Source organism: Lolium rigidum, chromosome 7 (genome assembly GCF_022539505.1).
Source record: "Lolium rigidum isolate FL_2022 chromosome 7, APGP_CSIRO_Lrig_0.1, whole genome shotgun sequence".
In the NCBI taxonomy this organism is placed as follows: Eukaryota; Viridiplantae; Streptophyta; class Magnoliopsida; order Poales; family Poaceae; genus Lolium; species Lolium rigidum.
The window spans coordinates 89,721,346-89,732,295 of NC_061514.1; the positions used below are offsets into that span (position 1 = coordinate 89,721,346).

General features: G+C 42.6%; 1 long non-coding RNA gene across 4 annotated transcripts; it reads right to left on the reverse strand.

Annotated features, from left to right (window-relative positions):
- Positions 1-3,431: 3,431 nt before the first annotated feature.
- Positions 3,432-8,071, reverse strand: LOC124669466. 4 transcript variants are annotated; one of them, XR_006992198.1, is made up of 5 exons: positions 7,857-8,071; positions 7,643-7,748; positions 7,230-7,536; positions 7,011-7,097; positions 3,432-6,034 (listed from the first exon to the last, which is right to left on the reverse strand). It is a non-coding gene; the product is annotated as an uncharacterized LOC124669466 (long non-coding RNA). The 4 variants fall into 4 exon arrangements; XR_006992197.1 differs by having other exon boundaries at positions 3,433-6,034; positions 7,230-7,313; XR_006992195.1 differs by having other exon boundaries at positions 3,442-3,940; positions 5,928-6,034; positions 7,230-7,748.
- Positions 8,072-10,950: the final 2,879 nt, after the last annotated feature.

A 10,950-nucleotide genomic window follows, 5' to 3' on the forward strand; every position in this document is an offset into this window, starting at 1 on the left:
TTACTTGTACTTTATTTATCTGCTATATCAAAACCCCCCGAATATTTGTCTGTGAGCATTTACAGTGAATCCTTCATCGAAACTTCTTGTCAACACCTTCTGCTCCTCGTTGGGTTCGACACTCTTATTTATCGAAAGTACTACGATACACCCCCTATACTTGTGGGTCATCATATGCAAAAGGAGATCGCTTGACAAGAATGACACATGGGATGTTGTGCCCTTGCCTAAACAAAAGAAGGCTGTCCGCTATAAGTGGATATTTAAAAGAAAGGAAGGTTTGTCTCCTAAGAGCATCCCCACTCGTTGACGCTCCCCACGCCCAAATCCGGCGAAATTTTCATCCGGATTGGACGAAAATTTGGCCTGGGGGGCAGTATATTTCCAGTCGTGTGCTCCCCAAGCGGCGTTTCTCGGGGAAAAAGAGGATGGCCCGAGGAGTCCGGACGAAAGAGGAGACACGTGGGCGTGGGCGGTTGGTTTTGCTCCATCCGGAGTCCCCGAGCGCTCCCGGGGGGGCCGGGGATGGCGTGGGATCGCCGGATGAATTTAGGCCCAAATCCGGATGAAAACGAGAACCTGGGGGCGCGACTGGGCCATTTTTCGCCGTCCGGATGTAAAAAACGGCTCATGGGGGGCTTCTCAGGGAGACGAGTGGAGATGCTCTAATGAGCCTCCGAGATTTAAGGCAAGGTTAGTAGCAAAAGGTTTCAGCCAAATTCTAGGTATTGATTACAATGATGTTTTCTCTCCGGTTGTGAAGCATAGTTCCATTCTTGCATTCTTTGGTATTGTGGCTATGCATGATCTTGAGCTTGAGCAGCTAGATGTAAAGACTGCTTTTCTGCATGGTGAGCTTGAGGAGGAGATATACATGGACCAGCCTAAAGGTTTTATTGTGCACAGGAAGGAGGATCTTGTTTGCAAGTTGAAGAGGTCCCTTTATGGTGCGAAGCAGTCTCCAAGACAATGGTATAAAAGGTTTGATTCATTTATGCTTGCACATGAGTTTAAGAGATCTCAGTATGATAGTTGTGTTTATATCAAGTTTGTTAATGGATCACCTATGTACTTGCTGTTATATGTTGATGATATGTTGATTGCTGCCAAGAGCAAGAAAGAGATCACTACTTTGAAAGCACAATTAAGTAGTGAATTTGAGATGAAGGATCTTGGTGCTGCTAAGAAAATACTAGGTACGAAAATTACAAGAGACAAAAAATCTAGTTTGTTATTTCTTAGTCAGCAAAATTATATTCAGAAAGTTCTTCATCGTTTTAATATGCATGATGCAAAGTCTGTTAGTACACCAATTGCTTCTCACTTCAAATTGTCAGCATTGCAATGTCCTAGTACTGATGAAGATATTGAGTACATGTCACGAGTTCCATATGCTAGTGCTGTTGGTTCCTTGATGTATGCCATGGTTTGTCCTCGTCCTGATTTATCATATGCTATGAGTTTGGTCAGTCGATACATGGCTGATCCTGGTAAAGAACATTGGAAAGCTGTTCAGTGGATTTTCAGGTACCTTCGTGGCACATCCAAAACTTGCTTGAAGTTTGGCAATACCGGTGAGGGACTCGTAGGCTATGTGGATTCAGATTTTGCTGCCGATTTGGATAAGAAAAGATCCCTCACAGGTTATGTGTTCACTGTTGGTGGATGTGCTGTGAGTTGGAAGGCAACATTACAATCTGTTGTTGCCCAATCTACGACCGAAGCAGAATATATAGCAATTAATGAAGCTTGCAAAGAGTCTGTTTGGTTGAAAGTGCAATATGCCTTACTAAAGATCAAATGTTCCATGAGAGGACAAAGCACATTGATATCAAGTACCATTATGTTCGCGACATTGTTGCTCAAGGTAAACTGAAGGTATGCAAGATAAGTACTCATGATAATCCTGCTGATATGATGACAAAGCCAGTTCCTGTTTCCAAGTTTGAGCTTTGCTCGAGCTTGGTTGGTATAACTGTTTAGCCCAAGTGGTTGTTGGCGTCAGCAAGTGTTTTTCTTTGTTGTTCAGGAGATTGTTGAAGTTCATGCTACAAGATGAAATTTGTCTCAAGGTGGAGTTTGTTGTATTGTGATCCAAATTCATATACTAAAAGGAGGCTAACTTCTGACGAGCGGAGCGAGGCCCGTCGTCGGAGGCTTGGGCCGAAGCGTACCGGAGTCAGAAGTTAGCCCATACGTCGTGCCCTGCATGGACGCCTGCGAAGGGGGGTGCGGGGGGCGGCGGCCCCCCGCGGTACGGTACGGATCGTTGCCACCGTCTATATATACATCTTGTAAGCCGCCGGCTAGGGTTTATCAGATTATAAGATATCCCACGGTGTTTGTAAACACTCCCCGACATAGTGAAGTTTTGCTGGCTGACGCCCGTGGTTTTTTCCCCTTCTGTGTTGGAAGGGGTTTTCCACGTTAAATCTTGTGTCCCCTGTGTGTGTTCTTGTTTCGTTCTTCGTTATTTGCTTGTCGCTTTTATAACAGATTGCATACAGTTCGGTCTCTTATGATTGAACCAAAAAAATAGTGTTCAATGTGTCCCATGCTCTTATGGCACATCTTATTCAGGAGTTTCCTTGTTGACTTGTGTAGAGAAGTCATTAGAAACATCTTACTACTAGGCTATCCAACTAGCTTGCCCTTTTAATGATATAATTGAGTGCTCACAATTCTTTATTACGTGCTAAAAGTTATTGTAGGATGGAAAATCAATCTGCAAATTATATCTACAGTATTTTGAAGACTTCATAATATTGGCATAATCTTGATGTCAACAACAATAGGTGAACCACAAAAAACAATGGTTTATTTTTCTGAAAACTTTAGCTTGCACCATAAGCTTCTTTGAGAAGGTATCTAGGAGGCTCCCGACGTCGACAAATAAGAAGATTGGTCTGAATTGAAGGGTATTCTTCATCTCTTAAGTAACAGTCATTTTGATTCTCCGAATGTTTATGATATTAATTACTTAACCTCTCTTGCTAGATTTGGGATATCTAACTTTTTAGATGAATCTCTAGCAGGTGTTCTTTCGAATACAAAATGGCACTTGAGCATCTCTGGCAAAAATTATATCTTATGTATGAGTACATATGACTAACCATTCAGACATCTTATGATGTTGCACTACAATCTTAGCATGACATGATGTGTGTTCTGTATTATTTTATTATCCTTTCAGTACTGATGCTTTATCATTCCAATTACTGTTATTTGGGGTACATAATAGTTTGAAGCACTAATAGTGCCATCATTACTAGAACACGTTTTGTTATCCACTAGTAGTTGGGGCGCCCCATGGGGCGCCTCCTCGCTGGTCCTCTGCGGCCAAAATCATCCTAATTGGGTAGCTTCTGGTACATAAGTGTTGTGTTCGCATTTGGCTCAATACAAAGTAAATTTATCCCAGTTAGATAGCTTCTGATGCATAAGTGTCCCATTCGCAGTTAGCCCAGTACAATTAAAGGTGATGGACGCGAACAAATTAAAGGCTAAGTACCATAACCACACACAGTAAAACAAAACGCATAATCATTTCGACTTATCTGCCATTCCATTTTCTCCATAATGGGTTGTTCAGAAATCCTAAACCAGTGCATCAGTATTTGGCAACAAATTCAGGTTGAAGCATTGACAGCTCTTGCACGAGATATGCATACAACACCAGAAATTTCTTATTCACAAACATTAACTTGAATGAAGAAACACCAAATAGACAAAAGAACTAAACACATGATACTGCAGGATCGCATTGTCAATACTCATCAAGTATGCAGGTATTGGAGGGCAGCATCCAAAATGGCTACAAATGGTAACTTCAAGTAGCAGATCCACCTTGTGTCGAGTGTGCCCTCACCAACAGAGTCCCCCTCCTCTTGAGTGTTTGTCTTTAGCTCCTCCTTGTCGATAGGTCTGTACGTTTCTCCACCTGGGTCAAACATGGATAAATATTTTCAACTTAGCAATCAGAGTAGCAAGTACATGATCAACAGAATGTTAGCATAGTTCAAGTGTGGATAGTTGGAAGAATGCTAGGCACAAGGATCGAAGTTGCAGATGGGTCACAAGTCAAAGTAACATTTATACCATGAGCTGCAACATCTTTCACTATCAGCTGCTTGCATTCAGAAATTAAGATGTACAGAAGTCATTATCAAAAAAATTAAGCAATACAGCTACATAAAAGTAAATAAACAAGTTATTTATATTCATGAGCCCGAATAAAGCGTCAAGATCATGTAGCTTCTACAAAAGCATATGTTAGCCAGAATTGTGAATTCATTACAATGTCAAATCCATGAAACATACAGATGAACATATAAACACATAGACACATCACACCGAGAGAGAGAGAGAGAGAGAGCTAGGCGACCCATTCATCAAAACATATAATGGTAATAGTTATTTTTTCATACATAATTTATAAAGATTATTTATGCAACAAATGGATATGTGATCCTAGTTAAGTAGACATAGTTCTAAATATAAATTATTCAGCTGAAGCTTGAGGAGTCTAATTAACATATGAACAGAGGATTGCTTTCCGCCGCAAATGGGAAATCAATCCCTGCCAAGTTCAGTGCAAAGGAAAAGACAAAATCTGTTTAACGCCGCCTAATTCAATTAAACTCACTCAGCATCAAACTGAAATAGACCCGATAAAAAGGAATATTATACATGCAACCTACGAGCGCTCGCAACGACATAACTTGCATAGCGTGCAGACCTAGCGTATGTCAAAAATCTCAAAGTTTAATAGCATATAAGCTCTACACAGATCAGTGTGACCCTTCTGACTTGGTGCATTATAAAAGCAAAATAATAAAGGAAGCCGACTCTTGTTAAAACAACGATGCAAGGGATATTCAAAGTGGCAAGGATGCAACACACAGCTTCAGATAAGAATATTCACGTTACTGACCAAAAACGGGTATGTTATGGAAGGAAATAGCAAAAGTTAACTCCCAAGCGAACACCCTGCATTTCTTCATAACACCAATATAATCAAAGCAAGCAACTAAATAATCAGATATGGTAAATTAAATCTCCGAAGCTGAAACAACCAAGCTAGCCCCCGATAACTTCTCTACTGAGAGAAAATGGAAGGTGTAGGCCTAACCCCTCTTTAGAAGATCAATTATGATAGTATATTAACATAAATTAAAAAGGTATTATCTTCACAGATCCAAGAAATACCACCACTCCCTCATGAAAATAGTGCAAGCTGATTGCTGCAACTCAGAGTAAGTATTTAGACAAATGATTGTATCTTCAAGGAAGAAAAACTTCACATAATTTTATTGAGGAACCTCGTGTGGCATGAAATACTACAAATAATAATGTCACCTAAAAGAAAGTTTGACAAGTGCAAGACTGATAAAACAAGTGAGCTTATTGATTTAGACACATTCTTAGTTTCTTACCACTTTTTCATTTTATCTTTACCCGAACCATCATCATCAGTCTAGTTTCCACAAAAAAGAACTAATTCTACTCAGTCGTCCTATTTTTAGTAAGATAACAAAATTATATGATGATGTACTTATCCCCAAAGATTGTTCATTAAAGCTTCTTTCTTGCTTGCATCAGTGGTTGGCACAAAGGTTGGCTCTGGAATAAACTTGAAAACCAAATCGAGAAAAGAACTCCTGGAAAGAACAACATAAAAGTTTCCAATTTGTTTCCTGAGATGTACTGAAATCCCAGGACACGGATTCTAGAATCTCAAGAAAATTTGACTCACCCAAAGGTAGGACTTCAAGAAGCCTATAGAATTGAGTTCATTGTGTGCCAAGTGTAGAAACGTGCTCAACGTAAGTCTCTGGACCAGCAGACCCAGAACACAATGGAGAAGGACACGCATACTATGTACCAGTAGACCGATAGAACAATGAAGAGCATGCAACAACTCATACCTGGGACATGAAGCAAGATGAAGTGGATAACATTTGTATGCAGCGATAGCGAGGGTGGCATGTGAGACTCAGAAATGGCAATGGAGTGCCTAGTCAGCCTCTGGTACCTGTCCAAAATACACAAGCTTGGTGGGAGGATTCATGGTTTGGGTGCACCATAATACCGTATGTACAAAATATTGCATGACTGAACTATATAAAGTAAGAACTGCAAGCAAATAAAAATAAAATTGCAGTGAAGATCAAACATGTACATTGCCAGACTTTTAAGGGTTGATTCAAAATTAATTCGTTAGAATGAAGATCTCTGAGTTCACGAGCCAATATGCATCAAGTTGTTATATCTTTTCTTTTTGTAGCCCAGAGCAACAACTAAGCATTGGTACTTTGCTCTTACTATCACCTTAAAGAAAAGTTCAATTTGATTGACCAGAGTTACATTCCTCGTGCTAATTTTGTTTCAGATATTGCAATATGATATCAACCAATCATATCAAGGCATCCTAATTAGATGATCAAATGCAACTTTGGGAACTCTTAGTTTCTATTAAGGCTCTGATCTAAAAGGTATTTACAAAACATTCAAAATTATTCTTGGCCCAGGAGGAAAAAAAAGAGCAATTTGCAAATCATTCTGTGTGCTAGCTTACTAAGCTATTTCATCTATGCTAATTTTAGACACTTTAACTTTGCTAACTCGTATGGATTTAAGCCTAGTATAATCATTAGCAGTAATAAGGCATAAGTGTTACAAAAAATGATCTATGTTGGCATAACTATTTTTACGTAAACATCCACAACACTGAATCCTAACAATAATGGCAGCTCCACTGCTGGAAGCAGTAGAGTGTACTATCCACCCGAACACAATTCCTAGAAAAATGTAGGACAGAAATGATACTGCGATCCAGTACTACAGTGCATAATGCATCAGTTCTGTATCAGGTTGACTAAAAGTTGAGACATCCTTCTTACTTGTTCTCTCTAGAAGTTAAGTATGTAATATCGGAAGCTTTATATTAGCCATTGAATGGACCATGTAGCAGGATATATTGAAATATTAAAATGTAGTGTTAGCCTAACCATCAGTGTTGCTCGCACATCCTCAAACCTGAAATGTCTCTTCTTCCAAAAATATAAATCAAACATTGGCCTGAATGATTTCTATTCCTGTTGTCAAGCACATAAATATTTGTGTTCATTAAAAAAGAGGACATTTCATAAATGCACTGATCACTAACATCTGCTAATCTAGAGTTTCTCATCCATTTTCTGTACCAGGTATTATTGAGTTAATCTTACATTGTTTACATATTTAGTCAGCAAAGGCCGTCACCCCCACATGTCGAAGACAATCACGCGATAACCCCCTTACCTTCTTCACACCTGCAAAACCAATTCAGAGAATAAGCCACTGCAAGCCACCTAAAAAGGTACTTTTGAAACAATACAGTACGATCTCCATGAAAATAGACATTCTTTTTTCTCCAACAAATTATGCTACAAGCATTGAAGAAATTGATACCATAGAAGAGTGTCTGAGATAGAAGATAATTCTTTTTGCCTCGACAACGAGAAATATCTTATCCGTGAACTTGGCAGCCAGTGACTTGTGTTGCGACAAACAAAAACGATAACAACATAATAAAATGATCAAGATCAATCATCCATGTCGTCTGAAAGCAGTCCTCGAATGCCATGAAAGGTAGACATACCATCCAGAGGTCCATGGCCTTGACGGTCATGCCGTCAGGGAGGCCAATGATGTTTTGCCGCTTGACTCCCATTTATACAAACTTTCTTCCCTTGAACCAAGACGATCTGCACCAACACCATCATTAGTTTAAATCGTTCATCAGTTGCATTGATGCCTCACGTGGGGATCAGATAAATATTATGAGACAAGAAAACAAAATTAGGGATCGCTACCTATCTTCCCACATGAACAACATCAGTTGCATTGAGGCCACCTCCTTGAGTGTTCATGGGGAGCTCACCCTACATTTCCCTCCAAATTTTTGACCCTGTAGTAGGCCCTCGCCAAAAGGGGAGAAAGGACGCAAAACCAGCACCAAGCCCAACATAGCCGTTTGCTGGGTTGCACTGTCCACCGCCACTCTGGCCGGCAAGCCCCCGCCGTAGAGTGGAACCGCTTTCCACCGGCGCCCCCCCCCCCCCCCCCCGCTGCCATGTGAAGGAGAGGATCAATGGAAGACCATATTTTTGAGATGGGAGAGGAATCAAGAACCTAGGTGTCGAGGATCCATGGCAGACCGACCGAAAATCAAGGAGCCGGTGGAAACGGATCTTAACCAGGGCTGGGGATGGACAGAAAGGGTGGGAAAGAGAAAACTCCGGTGCCCTCCACGGCCCGATCTGCTTCATACCGGCACCGGAGGCGGAGTCGAGGGTGGTACCTCTTGTTTCTTCCCCATCCATGGCACTCCCCACCTATAGCCATGCCGCCGTCTCCAGAAACAGCGGTGAGAGATGCGGGTAGAGGAGATCGGCGGCGAGGGGGTGGAATCGCGAGGAAGGAGAAGGCGAGAGGCGGCGGCATCAACCGAGATAATTTGTGAATAGGTTTTCCATCGCAGGACGCGACCTCCTTTTCCTCTCCTTGCGCTCTGATTTTTTTTCTTTCTCAACGGAGCCAACTACAGCTTGACACGTGGACCAACGGATGGAAACAAAGCGGAGCAGCGCCCGGTCCTTGCGCGCAACGTGGCTATCGTGGAGCGCTCCTGGATGGGGCAAACACCCACGCACTTGCTTGTTCTCAATGCTCCAAGTAGTAGTGCCTCAAAACTAGGCTCATCGTTTTACTTTCTTATATTTCTAATTTAGCCTTCTCTACATGTATATATAACAACACTGGACTTGGAAACCATAATTTGGTTATGTTCTTTTGAAGTAAAGTATTGTTCATTTAGTTGAAGTAAGTAACATCAAATATAGTGAACAATGTGTAACATCATACCTAGAATGTTCGTTGAATTTTAAGCTGCTATGTTCTTTGAACTTTGACATATATGTTACATGTTAAAACTCTCGTGCACAGCTTGCCGTTTGGGGCTTCTGAGTCAGCATCTGGTGATTGCATCAGAGCTGCATGTTTAGACGGTATATGGATTTTTTCGGTAAAGGGAATATATTAATATCAAAATGATACCAATTACACCTAGCCTCTGCAACAACGCACCACCCTAATGGTATTACCGATGCACACAGCCAAAAGAAAAGAAAAAGAAAAAAAATAAGAAACAAAAGTCCCGCTGCAACATCTCGGGCCTAACAACAGCAATACATCCACCGCAAGACAACACCTGAAATACAGACTCTTCAAAAACGACGCCTCCAAGAAGGGAACAATGCTCTAACACCGCCGTCGCCCGTTAGGTTTTCACCCTGAAGATAGTCCCCGCTCTCAAAACAATGCCTTCAACAAGGTCATTGCCAGGCACAACCAGTTAAGGCCAGACCTTGGGTTTTCACCCTGAAAGGTAGGACTCTAAATTTCACCTGTGTTGTCGCCCCACTTTCATACCGCTGTTGTGAAGCCCGGAACACCAAGCAAGTCTCTCAACAGCGCGGAGACTAGAACCTCCCTTAGCTAGTCCTCCCCTCCGGCCTTCATGAAATTATCTTCTTCCGACTTTCATCATGGATCCATAGTCACTTGATGTCAACACAAAAAAAGAGCTTCGCGTCGCTCCCTCCAGAACCAAACGGTCGGAATAAAAGCATGGGTGCGCACGACCGAATACCACCGATCCAGCAAACTCCAGGCAAAAAGCACTGTTACATTCGTCGGCGGAGCCTTCCGGAACTCAACACATCGGCCAGATCACGAGTCCAGGCCTCCAGTAGGTCTTTCTCTTCACGCAAGAGAGGCCCTAGGACCGCCGCCTTTATACAGGTCGGACCCCCACGTCGGCGACCATCCCGGGCCGGCCACTCCAACCCTCCACCGGCAACACCGACGCCGGCTTCCAAGCTCCTCCATCACGCCGCCGGAATGCGGTGATAGATCGATCGATCCACCACCACCAACCGCAGGCCGACCCTCTCCGGCGAAGAAGAGGGCCACCTCCACCGTCGTACCCAAGGCTGCTGCCCTGGGCGACCTCGTGTCGCGGGAGAAGCCCGAGATCGCCTCCACACACGGACAAGAGGCGGGGGGGGGGGAGTGGCACTGATCATGGCCTGGCCGCTGCCCGCCACCAGCCCCTTCGGCGTGCTGCGGTGAAGATCTGGCGGAAGGCAAGGGGCTGCCACGTCTGGCCATCGCGCAGAGGTCTGGCCGTCGCGCAGAGGTCTGGCCACCGCCGCCGCCCATCACCAAATCCGACCGGCCGCAGCGAGCGTCAAGGGATCCCGGTCGCCGTCCCAGCGCGGCAACGAGGCCGACGGTATATGGATCTAGGTGGAGGATTCTTGCTGAGAGCTGACTGCAATGACATTATTGGCTCCTAGCCTTATGGAGCTCTTTCTCAGGTCCTATTTCCCCTCCATTTTCTATCAGAATTACTATGGATATTGCAACTGAGCTCATTTTTTTTTTACTGTAATTGTTGAGTATGAAGGAGCCTGTTCAATACCAAATCTTTGTTCTGACCAAAAAAACTTAGTGACAGTCATTGAGCTGGTACTGAAAAAATCAATAGAGAGAGATCTGATCGTACCTCGATGGAATTATTTTACAGGCTGGAAAAACTATTGCTTATTATTAAACTCTTTTTGGGGTTTACACAAATTTACTTCAGCTTATGAAAGAACATTTAGTAAATAAAGAAATGCTAGAACTAAGTAAATCAGGGTTTAAGATACCAAACATAAGCTGCAATTATGAGTGTGCTTAGAAGTTAGAACAGATGTACCAATCACAGCAAGTAACGAGAAGTATTTTCCTGCCAGGTCAGGATCTTAATTGACAGTCTACCAGAAACTATCCTGTAACATAAGATGAGTACCTTTAGAACCAAGAATTAGCAACTGTTTTTTTTCCGAAATGGGGGCTAAC